Raw genomic sequence first — 22,728 nt, 5'->3', positions numbered from 1 at the left:
ATGGCACGATTACATAAAAATACACACAAATATAGAAAAAATAACATGTAAGATCTGAAACAATCCATAAAATGTATGTTTTTTCAGCTAACCATAGTTATGTCTTCCTTGTATCTTAAAGCTTTTGATTAGAAATGTTCCAAATCACGTATTTTAGGAAAGGCATAGGTTATTTTTTCAAAATATTCTTCCCGGTTTAAAAAAATAAAATCTTTTCCATTATGCTTACTGAAATTATGTATTATACCCAAAGAGTGCCTTTACTCATTTTAGTCCTTCTTTCTGACTCAGGATAGCCTAGAAGCTGCCTGTTTTTATTTGATAAACACAACTTATAGCAGATAATTTATCAGTAACAAATATTAGATAGATCCAACTTTGGTCATTTTGCTCAGCCCTTTGTCACCAAAGAATTTAGCCCAAGAGTGTCATTTCAGGCACTTAAATTAACCCCATTAAACCCATTAACATGGGGTAACGACTTGGATCATGGCATACACTGAATAAGGTATGCTGACAACCCGCGAAAGTGTTAGGAGCCACGGAAGAGATCTGATTACGGGACAGATTCCAGTTTAAATAACTTACAAAACCCTAATTACAAGCAAATGTACGATATATTATTTGTGCTCTGCAGAGGGAAGAGAGTCAAGTTTTAATAACTTTTCCTAAATAGCAACTATGCTATTGATTGGTGAGATGAAAGGTACCATAGAGACAAATAACGATAATACGGATTTTTCTTTTGCAGTGGGATATTTTCTTGAATAAGTTATGTATCTGTCTCTCTGAGCTTCATGTATTTTATAGTGCTTAAAGAATCTAAAAGATACAGTGCCTGACATACCATAAGTGTTAAATAGTAACTTATTAATGCCAGAAAAGAAAGAACTCTCTTTAGGGAAGAACATTATGAGGGAAAACAGTACAGCTGACCCTTGAACAACGCAAAGGTTAGAGGCACTGAGCCCCTGTGCAGTAAAAAAAGCTGAGTATAACTTTTGACTCTCCAAAAAAACGTAAGTACAAATAGCCCACTGTTGACCAGAAGTCTTACCAATAACATAAACAGTTGATTGATAGACTGCATTCTTACAATAAAGTAAGTTAGAAAAAAGAAAATACTAAGAAAATCATAAGGAAGAGAAAATACATTTACAATCCTGTATTTATGGAAAGAAGTCTGTGTAGAAACGGACCCATGTTGTCCAAGGACCGGTTGCAACTGAGAAGCCTTGTCACTAATCAATACCGCTATCACAAGGCACAAGGACATACAATCAAGTGCGTCTGAACAGGAAGACTTTCTCCCTTCACGGGTACCAAAACAAGAATCTGAAATGTCGCAGGAATCAGAAAGCAACTACTGTCTGGCCGGAAGAGGGAATTTTAACCTCACAGTCATGAAGTCAGCCTGTCTCTTCTTCCCGTGTAGTATGACCACAGAAGCAAGTCAAGAATTTTCAAAAGGGGGGAGAGGAAGACACCTGGTTTTTTAAAACATACCTGGGCATGTTTACTGGTTCAATTTTTTTTTTTTTTAATTAAAAGCAGCTCCCAGACTGCTGTGTGCAGTTCAGTCCCAGTTTTTCGCTGCTTTACAGCCTTGGGCTATGGTCTTTGGGGAACACTGTGGAAATGAACTCTGAAACAGGAAAGCTGGGGGATTAAAATATCTTTGTGCGCATGCCTGTCTGCGTGTGTGTGTGTGTGTGTGTGTGTGTGTGTGTGCGCGCGCGCGCGCCTCTGTTTGCGTGGGAGGGACTGAAAGGTGTCAGGTGCCTTTATTTTCGTGTGTGTGTGTGTGTGCGCGTGCGCCCCTGTTCACGTGGGAGGGACCAAAAGGTAAGTGTCAGGTGAGAGGCGAAGAGGAAGCTGAAGAGGTGTCCCCAAAGTCACCCCGACCACTCTGTCCCACACACCTTCCTTCACAAGCCTGTCCTCTTCCTTCCCTGGACCTCAGCTGTGGGGCGGCCCAGGTCCCTAGAGGAGAAGTACCCTGCTTCACAAGGGGGACAGAATCGAAGGGTGACAGCTGTGTTGTATGAAAACAATTGGTTGCAATGTGAATAAAATCCGCTAACAAAAGACAAATGGGGGTGGGAGGGAAGGAGAGGAGGAAGGAGGGCGGAGAGAGAGACACACACCAAGGAACAAACACAATTTTAACTTTACTGAACCCAGAGAAGTGCCGTTAGGCAAGACACATCCTGGACATTCATTTGCCTATGGCTTGTGTACTCCTGGACGCTACGGGCAGCAGGCTGAATAAACAAATAAACTCTGCTTCTGGTCTCCTGACAGTTTATAATATGATCCACATACCGTGTTGAGCTACACAAACATTTAGAAGGAGCCAAACCCATTTACTGATGCTTAGCAAAGATGGGGCTGAAACCCTTCTTTCTAGATCGTAAAAAGTGTTCCTTCTCACTTCACTCCCTGGTTAACAGCCCTAACTTTCTCCCACCGGTTACAAATGAAACCTGAGTTTTCTTCAAAACCGACCTCTTTGTTGTTGTTTGTTTTAATGTTTATTTATTTATTTTTGAGAGAGGGGGGAAAGAGAGAGAGAGAGAGGGCACAAGCAGGGGAGGGGCAGAGGGAGAGGGGGACGCAGAATCCGAAGCGGGCTCCAGGCTCTGAGCTGTCAGCACAGAGCCTGACGCGGGGCTCGAACTCACAGACCGCGAGATCATGACCTGAGCCGAAGTCGGACGCTTAACCGACTGAGCCACCCAAGTGCCCCTTTCCCTTGATTTTCTAATGGTAAATGTAGGTAACAACACCTCCTTCATCTGGCTACATTTCAAGAGCCACTAGGAAGGGCGCATAATATAAATTCAAAACATCTTATGACACTGAAATTAGTAAATTATACAATGAAAATGTCTCTTTTGCCCAGAAAAATCTCATATACGTTACAGACATTGAGTTGCCTTTATTTTCCTCTGACGAAAAAAAAAATGGAAGCACCAAGGCTTTTCCTTATAAATGGGGAAAATCTGAGTTGAGGAAATACGTCTTTTTTTTGTCAGACCACACCTCAGTAGAGCTCACAGTAGAGCAAAAATATTTAGACATTCAGGGTGACTTCCAATTTCTCTCCTTTCCCTCCAACAATGCTGTATTAATAAGATACCCACCTAAACTACTATAGTGGAAACTGGAAATGAAAGGCCTCATCTCACTCAGAAAATTACTTCACATAAACTTACTCTTCCGGCTCAAGTCTTTGAAAGTGCACTGCTCAATGATGGACCCCTGCAAGCCTTTGGTTAAAATATGGCACCATGTAAACATTTTCACCACAAGTCATCTGTCACTTAAACATTTCATACAGCTGCATGCAAATCAAAGAAGAATTTAAAATGTGTTTTAGAAACCATACACATAAATAATATTGTGCTTACCACCTTCATCACCAGATGACTGATCACCAGATAATTTATATAAAGACATCTGAGTATGAAAAACTTAGAGATAAATGAGAAGACACAAACGAAAGACTTGTACTGACTACAGGGTATAATTTCAGTGAGCACAGGTGAACTGATTTACTACTATACTTAGTGAGAATTTGGTTTAGTTTCCTTGGGGTCAAACCTTGAAATGAGGATTAAAAGAAAGACTTAAAGGCTTTATTTATCTATTTATTTTTTTAAAGTTTATTTATTTTGAGGGAGAGAGATTCCCAAGTAGGATCCGTGCTCAGCCCAGAGCCTGATGCAGGGCTCAGTCTCACATATAGTGAGATCGCGACCTGAGCCGAAATCAGGAGTCAGATGCTTAACCAACTGAGCCACCCAGGCGCCCCAAAACTTAAAGACTTTAAATCTTTACATTCTTTTTTCTGTGAGAGTTCACTGTACTTTCTACTTCAAACCATGTGACCACCCAGATCACCTGCCTACTCCCTTGCCATAAAATGCTAGAAGTGCTGGGTAAAATATATTAAATACCTTTTGGATTGATGCACTCAGCATACTTACTGAGTGTCTAACAGTTACACAGACTCTGTTCCAGGCAGGGAGGACGTAACAGGAAACAAAAGAGCCAAGAGTCAGCCTACCAGTGGAACTTTTACTTTAGGTTAATATAACTGAATTGGAAGAAAGAAGTGGCCGGGAACCAAGGGGAGAGAAAAATTGCCGACAGCATGTGAGATGACCTGGTAGCTTCTATGCGGAGAACTGCCTGTCTCTGTAACCTTTCTAATGTCCAAAGAAGAAACAAAACATAATACACCAGTTGTTACTGAGACCCCTACATATATGAGGCTTGACCCTTGAAATACTATACCCTCAGTCCAAGAGTAGACTTAAAACATCTCACTGCAAATGGAACAGTAAGGAAACTTGCTGTGTTGTCTGAGTCCTACACGGGAAAGAAACCAACTCCTGAAATTTTTAACCACTAGCCTGGGCTTCTTTGGGGTTGGCATAGGAGATTCAGACTTATACTCTCAATGTAGTTTGGGAACTTCCAGCCAAAAAATTAATATTAAAATTGATCCTGGATCTGCAATGCTCCTCCCTGGGGTACCTTGCAGAAACAAATGCGAAACTTCTTTAAAGAATACGCTCTCAACCCAAGTCACAAAGGATTTCCACAAACAAAATACAGCTTTCAGTAAATTAACAGACTAAAGTCACAAAGTTTAAATGGGAACAATCTACCTTGCGCCAAATTCTACAGACAAAACAGCAGAACTGCTCTCCCCCAAAACTTCAGATAATATAATCATTTACTAAAACTTCAGTATGTTTAGGATGTTAACGACTTGAAAAAAATTAAAACCATTAAGAATAAGACAGTATAAAAATGCAGTTAAAAAAACTAGAATGTGTATAAATAAGAAAAATGCAGCCACTGAAATCAGAAACTTATTCTATGGTTTAAACAGTATATTAGATACCACTATAGAGAGTACCAGTGAATTGGAAAAGAGATTTGGGGAAATCACTCCAATGGCATCAGAGAAATCAAGAGTGCTTAAACATGAAAGAGTAGTTCTAAGACAAAAAAAGATAGGATAACAGAGCTCAGTATACATCCAGACAGAGTTGCAGAGCCAACAACTGAGCTTTCTTTAGAGTTGCTTAAACAGCTTTCTCCAAAGTTCCTAATATCATGCTTATGGCATATACAACATGAACGTACTGATCTCTTTTTCATTTCATATGAATTATCTCTGCTATTCTCTTTTTTGTTATTGGATAAAAGCTTTTGGCGGGGGTGATATTTTATTTCAAAGGTGACTTCTCCTAAATTGTAGTAACTTCTCTTTGAGGAGAACTCAGACTTCAATGGTTGCTGCTCAAGAGTATGTAGCTAATCTAAAATGTCAGACACCCTAACTTATTTCAGTGGATGGAAACAAATGTAATGGCTACGTTCTGCTTGTGAAATAACTCGGTGTTTAGTATACTTAACCCTAGTAATGCCGCAGATTTATCCTCCATGAAATTCTTAGTTTTGCACAATCATTTCTTATAGAAACATACATAAAACATACCTATTACACATGCATAGAAAACTGGATAAAAATACCTTTAAAATGCCTCAGTATATGTTTCAGGACATTCTTCCACCCATTTTAAAGTACTTTACCTGAGAGAGTAAGCAAAAAGGGAAGAAGTTGTCCTAGTCTTGACAATAAAGAATTGTTGACATATGATCAATCAAAACTTCTCTTCTCTCTCATTACCTAATGATCATTTGATTTTAGTGCAATTAAATTTTATTGACTTTCAATGGAGTACATGACATGATATAATAAAGCACATATTTGTAATACGGATAAGGATAGGCTAGGAGGCAACTAAATGCTATTATACATAACAAATGGCTTTAAAGAATAAGAAAAGCAAATGGAATATTCGAAATGACGTGAATTTGCTATGCTTTTCAGTTATCACAGAGGAGATGTCTTGTATAGAAGAAGATGTCTTGTATAAAAGGAAACAGAAAGTATAGGGTTTAGTTCTGGCTTTAACTAAACCACATATAAATCAATTAACTTCTGGGGCTCAGTTTTTCTTCTCTGTAAATAAATGCTGTGGGGAGCAAGGTGGGTTCAGACAATGAATTCTGAAGTTTTTTAGCTTTATAATTCTTTTGGGTACAACATGATATTTTCTTGAAACATTAAATTATGTTATAAATATTCAAAATTTAAGGTAATTAAAAGCCCCATATTAAATTAAACATATAAAGCATTTAAGGAACATACAATAAAAAATTACTTTATTTCAACTGTAAGTATTATGAAAACTCCACCACATTAATTCATGCCACAAATACCGTACCATATTATCTTGTTATAAATGTTAAAAATAATATTTTTATTCTAAAATAAACCATGCTGTACTACATATGTTGTAAACTAGCAACATCTTAAGGAACATATAGTCAAAATCATTTTGTATCAAACTTAAATTTACTTCAGATTTTACTATTAAAATTTTTTGTGTCAACAATTAAAAAAAGCCAGCATGAAACTTTCAAGCCTAAAAGAAAACGAACGAATCTCTTAAAAGTTATGGGTTACAATACATTTTAAAAATTAAGAACTGGGGCGTATGGGTGGCTCCGTCAGTTACGCGTCCGACTTCGGCTCAGGTCACGATCTCATGGTTCGTGATTTCAAGCCCTGCGACGGGCTCTGTGCTGACAGCTCAGAGCCGGGAGCCTGCTTCGAATTCTATGTCTCCCTCTCTCTCTGCCCCTGCACTGCCTGCACTCTGTCTCTGTCTCTCAAAACGTGAATTAGCATTAAAAAAATTTTTTTAATTAGAAATCACTTTTAGGGAAAAGAGATTTTTACTTCATCCAAACCTTTTTCTGATTTTTATTTTTTAAATATTTCAGCAAACACAGGAAAAATAAGTGATCAGAAAACACACAGAAAGTATCCAACAACACTGCTGATCTCATTTCCCCCCAAATACTAACTTTGCCATTGACATTTTCCCTAGCATATTATTTGATTTCATATTTGTTATCTGCAATTTATTGAGTCCAGATTGTCTATAAAGGTCTTAATTTTGAAACAGAATAAAATCTTTGACGTTTCCTTCCAGTCACGTGATGGCCTCTAGGTAGGGAAGCGTGTTACCACAGACACTAAATATCATGGAGATGCAAAAAACCTAACAGAACCCGCTGTATCCTTCCCATTCTTGGCGTGATCAATGAGAGCGATTTCTTAAGTGGAAACCATGCAATGATGTTCTTTGATTAAAAGGGAAACAGTCACAGTTTAAGCTGACACTTGCTTCCTTGCTGAATGCCCTCCTAGGTCAATAATTTTGGGATAACATTTGGTGTGTACGTAACATAAAAGCCCCTTCCCAGTAGGTATTTTTTCTGCTGCTTTAATGACTTTGCAGTGAAAAGAACTGCAAAGTACTATAGAAATATGAGTTACTGTTGTTTAGGAGATTAATGATCTGGATTTTCTGAGGCTTTGTGGTGACTTTTAAAGTAGTAGGTAAGCATGATTTGTTGAAGCTGGAAGGCTGGGGCTTTTCTACGGGATGCTAACTGCCACTAGAAACCTTCCTCTCAAAATAGAGGTTCGGAAGAAAGCAGGTGACAAAGATATCCTTTCGCAGATCATCTGATCTTTTCTTTCACGAGCCCACGAGCATTTTCACGGCCAGGTATTAGCATTTTCCATCGAAGAGATAAGTGGATTTACAATGCAGATATTAGCATTTTCCATCGAAGAGATAAGTGGATTTACAATGCAGGAGAGTAACTAACGATCTGGTAGAATAGGCCGCTCAGGCTGCCATGATAAAACAGAATGGGGGACTTAAACAGTAGAAATTAATGTTCCCACAGTTCTGGAAGCTTGGAGTCCTAGATCAAGGTGCAGCAGAATCAGTTTCTGCTGAGGGTTTCTTCCTGGCTTGTGGATGGCTGCCTTGCTCGTGTCCCCACTTAGCTCCTGGAGAGAGCAAGCTAGCTCACTGGCATTTCGTCTTACAACAGCAATCCTGTGGAACCAAGGCCTCACCCTTACGATCCCAAGTAACCTTAATTACTACTTTAGAGTTCCCATCGCCAGATAAAGTCACATGGGGGCGGGGGGGGGGGGTTGGGGCTTCAACATACGAACTTGGGGAGAAACACACATTCAGTCTGTAACACGTGGGTGCAAGCTCCCTCTCTAAAATTTAGTAACTGTGTAACCTGAGCAAATCAATTTCATATTCTAAACTCTCCAATGCCTCATCTGTACAACGGGGTTAATAATCACTCCTATACAGGGAATTAAAAGAGATAATGTATATTTTAGAGTATTTTTATAAACTGTGAAGTATTAATATATATACACGTGTAATTTTTTTGGCTAAAGAAAATGTTTATATGTGAGCATGTCCGTAAGATAATTTAATATTTTTAAAAAATTTTTAAAAATATTTTATTTTATTTTTGAGAGTGACAGCAGGGGAGGGGCAGAGGGCGGGGGGCAGAGGATCTGAAGAGGCCTCTGCGCTAGAGTCCAACGCGGGGCTCACACTCACAAACCGTGAGATAGTGACCTGGGCTGAAGTCGAATGCTCAACCGACTGAGCCACCCAGGTGCCCCAATAACTTCTTAATTTCTTTCTACAAGGTTTTTATTTATTTTTAAGTGTTTTTATTTATTTTGAGAGCAAGAAAGCATGAGCAGGAGAGGGGCAGAGAGAAAAAGAGAGAGAGAATCCTGAGCAGGCTCCATGATGTAAGTGCAGAGCCCAATGCAGGCTTGATGTCCTAAACCGTGAGATCATGATCTAAGCTTAGATCAAGAGTCAGACCGACTGAGCCACCCAGGTGCACAAGAAAGTCTTTAAAAACATTCCATTTTCATTTATAAGGGCAAATATATACCTAAAAATAGTTTTAAAAGGATCTCTTAATATCATTTAGAGTGTTTACACAGGATAATGCATCACTAGCATAAAAGGTGGAAAGAATGTACATTATTACAGAGATAATTCCACGTGTGTGGCTAAAGTGTGCTTCAATCTTATATAATGAACTCATACCTGGAGGCACTAATTTGTACTCTTTGCATTTAAAGCAACGTACTTGAAACCATGCTCTCACTGAAACATGGGAAAACGTGAAAGTGAATGAAACAACTTGGCTTTCTATGGCATTGACTTTGAAAACCTGATTAAGACAGATGTCTTTAGCTGATCGTTCTTCAATGTCACGTTGTCATACTTCCCATCAGCAAGATGTTTTAAAGGCGTTCGATTAATATTGCATGCCAGAACTGAAATTACATCCTTTGTCGTTCGGTTCCTAATGGCGCAAGTGATATCTATCAAGTAGTGTTTTATGAAGCGTGCGTGATTTTTATTGCAGGCTGTTTTCACAAATCTTCTTCAGGTTTCGGAAAGACTGCTTAGGGTTTACAATAAATAGGCCCTTCTGCTGAAAATCAGGATGATTCTTTTAAAACTGAGGTGAAGTCTGGATTAGTAGAATTTACTTATCAATAAAAAAATCCTCTACCGGAATCTGTTGTATTCCCATGTGCATGGTCTTGAATATATCTGCTTTGCCTGAATATTTTACTAAATCGTTTGTTATACACAAAATACGTGCCAAGCACACATCACTCACAAAACCTTCATCGGTGTGCACGTGCATTATCTTCGAGTAAGGAAAGCATGTGGGATGTGGATGCAGTTTAGACTATTTTACACTCACTGGCTTTGTGCTACAGAAGTATGTATTTTATTTTCTAAATATAATCACTAATTTATTTTTTTAACTTCATTTATTTTGAGAGAGAGAATGTATGCATGTGACTGGGGGAGGGGCAGAGAGGGAGAGAAGGAATCTCAAGCAGGCTCCACGCTGTCTGCACAGAGCCCGACAGGGGGCTCGATCCCACGAACTGTGAGATCACGACCTGAGATGAAATCAAGAGTTGGACGCTCCAAGACTGAGGCCCCCAGACGCCCCAATTACCAATTTATTTTTAAGACAAATTAGTGTCTTGACATTAATTTCAAAATTTCTGAAACTCGATATCAAACATGTCATTTTCATTTATTAAAGACCCAAAATCATAATATAATCTTCCATATATATAAGTTAGGACATTACAAGTGAAAAAAAGAAATTTTTGTATTTGATATACATGTATATATATGTATGTATGTATATGCATGTATATGTATGTGCATACATATATACACATATACGCATGTATACACATATGTGTATGTGTATATATGTATATACACACATGTATACACATGTGTACATGTATATATGTATGTGTATGTATATGTATATACACACATGTATGCATATGTATATATGTATGTATACACATGTATGTGTGTACATGTGTGTATGTATATATATGTGTATATATACGTATACATATACACACGATACTACATATATATCTCTCTGAACATACATGTATATATGTATGTGTATGTATATATGCATATACACATATGTATACATATGTACATGTATATATGTGTATACACATGTGTGTGTGCATATGTGTGTGTGTGTATGTGTATATATATGTATACATACACACACGATACCATATATATATTGCTCTGAACATAAACCAACATATGTAAACTCTTGACTCTATCTTTAATATATTCTATTCTTTCATCCTCGGTTACCTTTATTTATAAAATTAGGGGGGACAGATTATGATTCCTAATATCTTTTCCCAGTTAAAAAAAATTCCACAATTCTCTAGCGTTTTTTATGTGTGTGTGTGTGTGTGTGTGTGTGTGTACATGCACATACACACAGTTTAAAGCTTTGGATGCTAACTTCTAAGTATCCCATGCTATTACACGTTATTTTGGATTTTACAAAATATAAATGTACTCAAGAGTTTGGGCATCTGCGTGCCTGGTCTCTTTCTCTTCCTCTGCTGTGTAGCTATGGTGGCTGTGAAGACCCTGAGCCCCAAGGCTGAGGTGCCCAAGCCCAGGTGGCCCAAGGGCTGCAGGATGCTCTGAGGACCAACTCGGGGCCTAAGGGCACCATGAAAATTCGTGCTTCTGGAGACATCAAGCTTACTAAGTACGGCAACGGTGCTGCTTCGTAAAATGCAAATTCAACACCCAACAGCCTCCTTACGAGCCAAAGTAGCCCAAGATGGCATGACTGGTGAGTGAGCCATCCCCAGCGTCCTCATCGTTGGAGCGCTGGCCAAACAGGTGGATCTCTGCATTTCTGAAGTTCTTTGTACCAGAATAACAACAGTCAGATTTGAATCTGCAAAGGAAAAGGTACTTCCGTTCTGGAACAAGTCAAAGCGAGCAAAGACATGCACAGGGTAACACAGGGCGTTGGCCAGAATATCTCTACACACTAAAGCTCACGCTGAATGTGCTACCGTCCTAAGAGAGGCTGTGGCGGACTCCATCTGGGCCGTTACAAAACAAGATGAACCTACTGACTTCTTCATGGTTGAGGTTAAGGAGATGAAGCGTAAATCTGAAACCAATACAAGCTTAATCAGAGGTCTGGTTTTGGACCAAAGGGCCTGGCATCCTGATGTGAAAAAAAAGACGGTTCATAATCCTCATATGTGCAATGTGTCATAAGATTGTCAAAAAAAAAAAAATAATAAGCGAATTCTTGTCTTTCACAAGAATGCAGAGGAGAGACAGAAAGTAGTAAAAGTGGAAAGAAAATTCTTTGAAGATGTAATTTAAAAAATGATAGAGCTGAAAAAGAAAGTCTGTGCGGACTCAGAGAAAAGATCTGTTGTTCTTTAATCGAGGGAATGGACTGTTTTCCTTAGATGCTCTTGCAAAAGAAGGCATAGCAGCTCTGTGCAGAGCTAAAGGGAGAACTGTGGAAAGGTTGATTCTTGCCTGTGGGAGGGTAGCTTTACATTCTTTGGATGACCCAAATCCTGATTGTTTGGGACATGCTGGTCTTGTCTACGAGGATACACTGGGAGAAGAGAAGTTCACCTTCATTGAGAAATGTTAACAATATTGGTCAAAGGACCAAATAAGCACACACTTACTCAAGTCAAGGATACAGTAAGAGATGGCTTGAGGGCTGTTGAAAATTCTATGGCTGATGGCTGTGTCATCCGGGGGCTGGTGCAGGGGTGGTGGCAATGGCAGAAGCCCTGATCATAAGCCTGGTAAAAAGGGGAAGCCCAATCTGGTGTTCAAGCATTTGCTAACGTGCTGCTCATGATTGCCATGGTTCTTGCCCAGAGCTCTGGTTTTGACTTTCCAGTGAATTAAAATTCAAGCTAGAGCAGAGCGTTCAGAATCTGGTGAACTTGTAGGTGTGGACTTGAACACAGGTGGGCCAGTGGTGGCAACAGACGTTGGCCCAGGGGAGAACTATTGTGTGAAGAAACGGCTTCTTCGCTCCTGCACTGTGACAGCCACCAACGTTCTCCAGGTTGATGAGACCACAGGAACTGCAATATCTTCTCCAGGAGGTTGAACCGAAGCTTTTCCCCTGTATCATCTGAACCATGAAGACGCAATGATCTTAAGAACGGAGCTACGGAATTTTTGTCCCAACTTCAAATGATTTGCAAAGGAATTTCCCCTATGAAGGGGAGAATGCTGGCATCCACCCAAATTCTTAAGTTCTGGAATTATAATTACAGCATTTTTTAAACTGCACTGCAGTATACACACATAAAACAGGCCATTTTTACCAACGATCATGATGTTTGCTTTAGCTTCTCTGATCCAAAAAGTGCATGTTAGAAAAGCACGTGTGATCTACCTTGTTATTCAATATTCCTTCAAAAACAAAGCAAAAACATCTACTCAAGATAAAACAATTGATCGAAGACATTATAAAGGCAAATAGCAAAGGGTTTATTCTGGGATGTGTCTCCCTTGGGCTGTATCTCCATAGTCGATGTGAGATAAAGTTGGCTCTATCTCTCCCGAGTTAGCTGCGGTCTTTAGGGATCTCACAGACACGTGGCTTTTGCCAACTATATGTCTGTTACAAAGGAGAATAAAAATATTAACATTAAGATCGACAGTCTTATCCAGTGTTGCCCTGCACATTCATCTTGTTTGGATAATTGCACATTTAAAATTAGAGTCTACTTATCTGGTTCTAGACATTAGGGAATGATGCGCATGGAAAAGGGTTTTCCGATTCTAATTCCCCATGGCAGATCACTGCAATTCTCATTAATTCTATAAGGAAGAACTTGCCTCTCCTTCAATGTTTACTTGAACTTTTTCTGCTGTATGTGGTTCACTGAAGGAATGGCAATAGTTCACTTTAAAAACATTCTCTCCATTAGCAAGAATCGATTTTCTAAAGCATTCCAACACGTCCATATCCAGTCTATAACAAGTCCTTTAACCCCTAATGCTCAAAAAAAACCTGCGTACTTAAAAGATAATGCTTACTGCAAGAAACAAGAAAAAGAGAAAAAGAAAAAAAGGAAGAAAAAGGAACTACATATTTTTCTATTTTATTTATTTATTTGTTTATTTATTTATAGCTAGCCATGAGTAAATTACTTTACCCAGTAATTCTAGAAAGGAGTCACTACACATCTAAAAGGGAGTTTCTAAAAATCTAGAATCTATAAAATGTAACTTTATACATCCTAAATGCAAAAGTGGGAGGCACCATGGGAGGGAGAAATCTATGGAGGAAATTTACACTCATTAAAGTTTATTAAATTCATTAGGCTATGTACTCAACATACATTATTTTATTTAATTCCACAGCCATTTATAATCTGTCACTACTTATTCCTATTTCATAAGCAAGGAAAGAAAGTTCTGAGAAGTCAACAAGTCTGGCAATGGTCACAGAATAGGACTCCAAAGCTTTTCATACTAATTTATACAGGAATAATTATTTTTGTCAGTTTTGATTTAGACATTTGTCAAGAAGAAAATGGAGATGAAAGGTCAGCATTAAGATTGTACTGCAGACTCTGGAAACATTGGCCTTAAACAACACATTATAGCAGATGTACTTAACAGATATACACAGAACATTCCATCCAAAAACTGCAGAATGCACACTGTTCTCAGTGCATATGGGACATCTCCAAGATAGATCACAGGCTAGGTTATAAACCAAGTCTTAACAAGTTCAAGAAGACTGAAACCCTATCAAGTTTCTTCCTTAACCGTAATGGTACAAAACCAGAAATCAGTTACAAGAAGAAAACTGGGAAACCCTGAAAAATGTAAAAATTAAATAGTATGTTGCTGAACAACCAATGGGTCAATGAAGAAATCAAATAAGAAATGAACAAATACCTAGAAACAAATGGAAACAGAAATATGATATACCAAAATTTGGGGGTTCTTAAGAGGGAAGATCATAGTAATACAGGCTTACCTCAAAAAAAACAATCTCAAGCAATCTAACTTTACGTATAACAGAGCTACAAAAGAACAAACAAAGCCCAAAGTCAATAGAAAAGAGGAAATAATAAAGATCAATGAAACTAAAACCTGGTTCTTTGAAAAGATAAAATTGACAAACCATTAGATCAACCAAGAAAAAAAAAGACAGAGGGTTCTAATTAACAAAGTCAGAAATTAAAGAGAAGTTACAAATAACACCGTTGAGTTAGAAATGATCATACGAGACTACTCTGAATAACTAGACACCAACAAACTGGACAAACTAGAAGAAATGAATGAATTCTTAAAAAACATACAGGGGCGCCTGGGTGGCTCAGCTGGTTAAGTGTCTGACTTCGGCTCAGGTCATGATCTCATGGTTTGTGAGTTCGAGCCCCACATTGGGCTCTGGGCTGACAGTTCAGAGCCTGGAACCTGCTTCAGATTCTGTGTCTCCCACTCTCTCTGCTCCTCCCCTGCTCACACTCTGTCTCTCTCTCTCAAAAGTAAAATAAAAAAAAAAAAAGTTAAAAAAAAAACATACAACAATCTTCTGAGCCATGAAGAAATAAAAAATTTGATTAATGTTAAAAGGCTGAAATCGGTAATCAAATACCTCCTGACAAACAAAAAGTTCAGGACCAGATGGCTTCACCAGTAAATTCTACCAAACATTCAAAGACGATTTAAAATCTATCCTTCTAAATTCTTCCAAAATATTGAAGAAGAGGGAACACTTCCAAATTCATTTTATGAGGCCAGTGTCACCCTGATATCAAAGCCAGACAAGAAAGCCACAAAAATGGAAAATTATAGGCCAATATCATTGATGAACACAGATGGCAAATTCTCAGCAAAGTATTAGCAAACTTAATTCAATAATACATTAAAAGGATGATATGCCATGATCAAGTGGAATTTATTCCAGGAATGCAAGTTGGTTCAACATTATATCCATAAAGCAATCAACATGATATAGCACATTAATAAAATGAGGACTAAAAATTCATATGGTCATCCTCAGTAGATGCAGGAAAAAAATGTGATGAAATTCGACATCCATTTATGATTAAAAATTCTTAACCAAGTGGGTATAAAGGGAATATACCTCATCATTATACAGGCCACAGATGATAAATCCACAGTTGATACCATACTCAATGGTAAAAAGCTGAAAGCTCTCCCTCTAAGACCAGGAAATAGATAAGGAGGCCCACTTTTGTCATTTTTATTCAACATAGTATTGGGATTCCTAGCCATAGCAACTAGGCAAGAAAAAGAAATAAAAGGCATCCAAATTGGAAAGGCAATAGTAAAACCGTCACCTTTTGCAGATGACATGATACTATATACAGAAAATCCTTAAGACCCCACCAAAAAAATATTAGAATAAACGAATTCAGTCAAGTAGCAGGATTCAAAATCAACATCCAGGAATCTGTAGCATATATATATATATATATATATATATATGTGTATATATATATACGTGTATATACACGTATATATATATAATTAATAATGTATTATCAGAAAGAGAAATAAAAAATTCCATTTATAATTGCAACAAAAGGAATAAAATACTTAGGAATGAATTTAACCAAGGAGGTGAAAGATCTGTACGTTGAAAATGATAAGACACTGATGAAAGAAACTGAAGACATAAATAAATGAAAAGATCCTATGCTCATCACTGAAAGAATATTGTTTTTTTTTTTAATGTTTATTTATTTTTCAGGAAGAGAGACAAAGAGTGTGATCAGGGGAGGGGCAAAGAGACAGGGAGACACAGAATCAGAAGCAGGCTCCAGGCTCTGAGCTGTCAGCACAGAGTCGGACACGGGGCTCAAACTCACGGATTGTGAGATCATGATCTGAGCCGAAGTCGGATGCTTAACCGACTGAGCCACCCAGGCGCCCCTGGAAGAATATTGTTAAAATGTCCATACTACCCAAGGTAATCTACGGATTCAGTACAATCCCCATCAAAAATTCTAATGGAATTTCTCACAGAACCAGAAGAAATAATTCTAAAATTTTTATGGAAACATAAAAGATCCTGAATAGCCAAAGCAATCTTGAGGGAGAAGAACAAAACTGGAGGCATTATGCTCCCCGATTTCAAACTATACCTTGAAGCTATGGTATTATTATAAAAACAGACAGGTAGATCAGGGGGACACACTGAACTAAACCTACACATATATGGACAATTAATTTATGGCAAAGGAGCCAAGAACATACAATGGAGAAAGGACAGTCTCTTCAATAATGATGTTGAAAAAAATGGACAGCCACATGCCAAAGAATGAAAGTGGACCACTATCTTATACCATACACAAAAATTAATTCAAATGGATTAAATACTTATGAGAACTAAAGCCACAGAATTCCTAAAATACTCAACATTGGTCTTAGCAATATTTTGTGGATGTGACCCCAAAGGCAAGGGAAACAAAAGCAAAATAATAAATAAATGGGATTACATCAAAATAAAAAGCTTCTCCACAATGAAAGGAGTCATGATCAAAATGAAAAGGCAATCTACTGAATGGGAGATTCTTGCAAATCACATATCTGACAAGGGATTGATATCCAAAATACACACAAAATTCATACCAATTAACAACAACAAATCAACCTCATTGAAAGATGGACAGAGGAAATAGACATTCTCCCAAAGAAGACGTACTCAAGCGTTAGCAAGGATCGAGAGAAAAAGGAACCCTCGTACACTGCTGGTGGGAATGCAAACTGCTGCAGACCCTATGGAAAATGATACAGGGGGCCCTCAAAACATTAGCAACAGAACTACCATACGACCTAGCAATTTCACTTCTGGGTATTTATCTGAAGAATACAAATACGCTGATTTAAAAAGATATACATACCCCTATGCGTTCACTGCAGCATTATTTACAATAGCCAAGAAATAGAAACTACCTAAACATCCATCAATGGATTATATATTATTATTATATTAGAATATAATATATTATTATTAATTAGTAGTATTCTAATTAATAGTATTGTTTTATTATAATAAAATTATCATAGTATATATTAACATAATATATTAATTAGCAACATTTTGTGGATGTGACTCCAAAGGCAAGGGAAACAAAAGCAAAACTAAATAAACGGGATTACATCAAACTAAAAAGCTTCTCCACAATGAAAGGAATCATGATCAAAATGAAAAGGCAATCTACTGAGTGGGAGATTCTTGCAAATCATATATCTGACAAGGGATTAATACCCAAAATATACACAAAATTCATACCAACAACAATCAACCTTATAATATTAAATTATTATAAATTATGTTAATTACCATTATAATATATCAATAATTATATAAATTATAATTTATGATTTATTATAATAATATATTATAATACTTTTATTATAATAATATAACAATACTATATTATTATTATTATTATTGTATTATGTATATTATACATAATATACACAAGCAGGGGAGGGTCAGAAATAGACACACACAGAATCGGAAGCAGGCTCCAGGCTGCAAGCTGTTAGCACAGAACCTAAAGCAGGGATCAAACTCACAATATACATAAAACATAATATGTATTGTAAATAGAATACCACTCAGCCATAAAAGAGAATGAACTCTTACCATTTGCAACAACATGGATGGGACTTCAAGGGATTATGCTAAGTGAAGTAAGTCAGATGGAGAAAGACAAATACAGTATGATTTCACTTGTATGTGAAATCTAAAAAATTACAAATGAACAAACAAAACAAAAACTTGTACACTGGTGGTCACAGTTGGGGAAGGGGGAAAAGGGTGACTGGAAAGGGGGAAGGTGATCCACTCGAGTGGTGGGTGATAACTAGACTTTTAGTGGCAATCAGTTTGTAGTGGATCTAGACGTCAAATTAGAATACTGAACCCCTGAAACTTCTGTAATGTTATATAGCAATTTTACGCCCCCTGTAAATAGTACTGCAGAAATTTAGTTTTAACTTTTTAGAAATTCAACTTAAAAATTTTTTTTAAATGTTTATTTATTTTTGAGAGAGAGACAGAGAGAGACAGAGCACGAGTTGGGGAAGGACAGAGAGAGAGAGACACAGAATCCGAAGCAGGCTCCAGGCTCTGAGCTGTCGGCCCAGAGCCCATCGTGGGTCTCAAACTCACCAACTGTGAGATCATGACCCGAGCCAAAGTCAGATGCTCAACTGACTGAGCCACAAATTCAATGAGAATTTAAGAAATGATTGCTTTATTTTGAGTCTGTGGTCACACTGGCATCTCATTAAGACCAGTGTGGAGACCACAACCCAGCAGTGATAGCAAAAGCATTGTCTGATTACAGGGAAACTACACAACATTTTTAAAAAATAATTTTTTTTTAACATTTTCTATTTTTAGAGGCAGAGCACAAGCAGGGGAGGGACAGAAAGAGACACACACAGAATCGGAAGCAGGCTCCAGGCTCCAAGCTGTCAGCACAGAACCTGAAGCAGGGATCGAACTCACAAACCATGAGTTCATGACCCGAGCCGAAGTCAGACGCTTAACCCACTGAGCCACCCAGGGGCTCTGAAACTACACAGCATGTTAAATGAGGAACACAGATAAAAAAAATAATGTGGACGTTATCTTCCAGTTTTATAAAGACAACATTTTTTAGTGTGTAGGCAGTATTTTGTCTCATTTTGAAATTTTCTGAAGCCAGTTCATCTCTTTCTCATGGTAAGAAACCAAAATGTATTAGGTTACAAAATTTTTCTAAAAGTAATCGTTCAAAAAACAAAAGAAAACAAAAACAAACAAGGTCCGAGACGGAATTCCTTTTTTTCTTGTCCTTACAATACATCTCGGGGTTGGCAGGTTATTCTACAAACTCACAATGGTTGCTAATGTAAGCATAAAATATTTTTCCTAACGTGCTTAAGGGATTACCGGAGTTATCAAATCAAACAGTACTACAAAGCACAATCCCATAGGCTCATATTTGATTATCACCACAATTTACAGCCAAATATTTGAGACAGCATTATTAAAAGTTAATGGCCTTCTGGTTTATAAAGAACTGTTAACTCTTTAACTTCTCCCATCCAAGTACTAACCAGGCCCCACCCTGCTTAGCTTCTGAGATCAGACGAGATCAGGCGCGTTCAGGGTAGTATGGCCAGAGACTTAACTCTTTAACTTCTGACCTTCATTATATTACTTCCATGTTTACATTTTAGTGAGGACATCAAAATAGGGTCAAGTTCATATGTGACAGTCAAAACAAAATAATATCTGCTTCCCTTATAATTTCTTGCTTCTTACCTATCATGTGAAAACACAGGATAACTCTAATTTTTTTAATCGTATGCATGTAATAAAAACAGAGTACGAGAATAGGATAAAAGTCCAATTTACGTGATCACGTTCAAGAACTGTCTTTTTGGCATGATAGCCCAATTAGAGGGCTCACACCTTACATACATCATTTGACTTAAAAGATGTTCACCAGAATCAACGGACAAAGACACGTGACATCAAACGCTTCCTCAAGCAAATCGGAAGGTACTCTAACAAAGAATACTGATTAACTTTCAAACAACGAAGATCACGGAACCCAAGCGAGAGGTAACACATCACTGTACAAAAACGAAAAGTGACCTCAGAAACACTCTTAAAATTCAAAAATGCACCACACATAATCAGCATTCAAAGCGAGATCACCGGGTTTAAGCGGTAAGCACGTTGCCGTGGCACTGAGTGACAAAGCGGGTAAGTGTGACGATGAGGCTGTGATGTCTGACATGCCTTCATTCATGGTTGCTGCTCACAAAGACCAGCGTTAATGAAAGCGCTTTCTGATTTCAAGGCAGGTCAGAAATTTGAAGATTTATAACGGGGTGCGGCGAATGGAGCTGTCAAAAAGGGAAGTGACACTCACAATGAAATGGTCACATAATGATCTAGTTTTCATCCTAATTGGGAAAAGAAGAAAAAAAAAATCTTTGTGAAGAACCTGGCAAATGTTGTTGGGAAAAGAGGCTCACAACAAAAGAGGAAGGGAAAGGAAAAAAAAAAAGTGCTTGCAGGGGTTATTTCTTCAAAGAATTACAGAAGAGGTCAGAGATGATGTGGTGCCCAAGGAGACAGTGAATTTAGTAGATAGAGTACTTTCCTTTAAGGGCTTTATTCCCCTTTCATTTAGAATATAGAAAGGAGTCAGAACAAGACAAAAGACGAAAGAACCAAACTTCCAAAATAGCATTACACTACATTATTAATAGTGTCATATTAAGAGAAATGACGGCTCTCAAAAGAGTACTTCTGTCTCTACTTACTTTAATTAAACTCCCTAGGCTTTAAAGCAAATTTGGAACTTTCTTTTAAACAGAAAAAAAAAAAAAAACATCACGACTGATTAAGATTTGATTTCTGTCCTCTAATGGTCCTCAAGCACAGTTATATCCTATTCAAAGCAATAGAAACAGCGGCGGCAAAAACAAACCTCATCAAGCAATTTTCTCACGACAGCGAAGATTTCAGCCTCTGCCCCTCTCCCTTTCTCACAGATAAATTAGTTCCTAGTGTGCCAACTTCCTTCTAGCAGGCACCGATCCATTACATTGAAACGATCCATTACATTGAAACATTACAACAAAAGTATACTAGTATGAGTGTTTCCATTAACTTTCTCTATACCAGATTACCATAACAAGTTTGCTTCAAAATAAACCGATGAGATTTAAAAAAAAAATCAGGGTCAAGTATGAGCTCTGAAAATGAACACAGCACATCTCTATTGCGCGGATACAATTTTAAAAATCCATTCTAGCCAACGTAATGTCATGATTCTTGACCTAACACACCTTAAAGGAATCATATTTCTTGTCTTCTCCATGTGCATTGCCAATCTGCGCAAAACGGAAGTCATCCCCTTTCATGCATATACCCTGCCCAACCCATCGTTTCCTTCTCAACCATTTCACTTCTCCACTGAAGTCACCATTTTCTACTTGAAAGTTTGACGATTTTTTTTGGCTTTTACCCTCTTTGATCGTTTGTATTTAATCATCGAGTTTTCTGTTAGCTGATTAAAACCATACCTTGATTATGTGTCCTCCACTTGATTCCCATTACCCTTATCATCCCTCCCTCTCTCTTTTATTAAATAAAAACCCTCGTCTGCTGACTAAGTATAAACCCTGCAAAAAAGTGTATGCTGACATTTTTGTCTATTGACTCTCTCCGTGCCGGTCTATCCCGCTTACAATAGACAACTTCGTTTTCATAAGTGTATTCTTCTTGAAGCAACAGTGGTTCATTGCTGCCAAATCACAAGCGCAAATTTTATTTCCCCAATAACGTTCCAGTACTTTGAGAGACGGACACAGAAGACAGGTTGATTGGACTGAAGGAGCTTATGCTGTTTTTGGAGGCAAGTGCCAAAAAATAATTTAAAAAAACCAACCCAAACTATAGGGGGAAAACACATATGGAAGCCTTTGCTCTGTGCTGGGGTTAGTTAACCTTAGGTAAACCGAAGGGAGAAGCAAAGATACAAGCAAGTCAAATCGGCCATGAGAAAGAACACGTGGAGGTGAGCGGCAACACACTGGTTTGGAAAATAAGTGAAGAACAAAGTGAGACCAACTGATGACTTTAAAATCCAAGTAGGAGAATTTTTACTTGATATGGTAAGGCCATGCAGAGGTTCCTCGGAAGAGATTTATTACGAGGAAAGAAGTCGAAGGATGATTAACCCCGGGGACCTGCCTAGGGTCTAAGGACCTTGTGACAGCATTTGGCTGAAGTGATGACTGTCTTTGTAAGTGTGGGGGCTGAACAGACTCATTTGGTAATGGTTCATTCATTCATTCCACATATACCTACTGGGCACTTACCACAGTATGAGGGACACGTTAGTTAAAAAAAGTAGGTTTTCGCTAGGTTGGTAATGGTTTAGAAATGTTTACACATTAGGATGTCTTGTTGAGGTATCTTAGAGGCTGCTGAGTATTTGAGGAATTGAAAGGAGAGCTGAAACTGGAAAAAAAGAAGTGCGTTACTTATTTGCCTGATAAACACAGCTATTAGTGTTTAAAGCAGATTATACTCCTCAAGTTTATATATATTTTCTTCCGGATTCATCGTATGTTCTAGGTCGTTAATGTAGTGGATCCACTTGATGATGACTCCATCGCTATTTCTGAAATTAACTATTACAGTTTCCTATGTAACCTACTGAAGGCTTAAAAATTCCTTGTAGATATTCATTCCTTCATTATAGCAATCCTCCAGAACACGGGGTGGGGGGAGGGGGTCTTCATTTAAATGCTTAATATCTTTAGAAATGCCTCCCGGGCTGAT

General features: G+C 37.8%; 1 protein-coding gene and 1 pseudogene across 4 annotated transcripts in view; one reads left to right on the top strand and one right to left on the bottom strand.

The window, feature by feature from the left end:
• The window catches only part of TENM3 (teneurin transmembrane protein 3), a 2,564,262-nt gene that overhangs the window by 195,337 nt on the left and 2,346,197 nt on the right, over window positions 1-22,728 (bottom strand). The gene's annotated exons all lie outside the window — the stretch shown is intronic.
• LOC131506251 (T-complex protein 1 subunit zeta-like) lies at window positions 8,388-12,474 on the top strand (annotated as a pseudogene).

Source organism: Neofelis nebulosa, chromosome 3 (assembly GCF_028018385.1).
Source record: "Neofelis nebulosa isolate mNeoNeb1 chromosome 3, mNeoNeb1.pri, whole genome shotgun sequence".
In the NCBI taxonomy this organism is placed as follows: Eukaryota; Metazoa; Chordata; class Mammalia; order Carnivora; family Felidae; genus Neofelis; species Neofelis nebulosa.
Note: the sequence above shows the minus strand (reverse complement) of the source record. Positions and strands in the feature narration are given on the sequence as shown.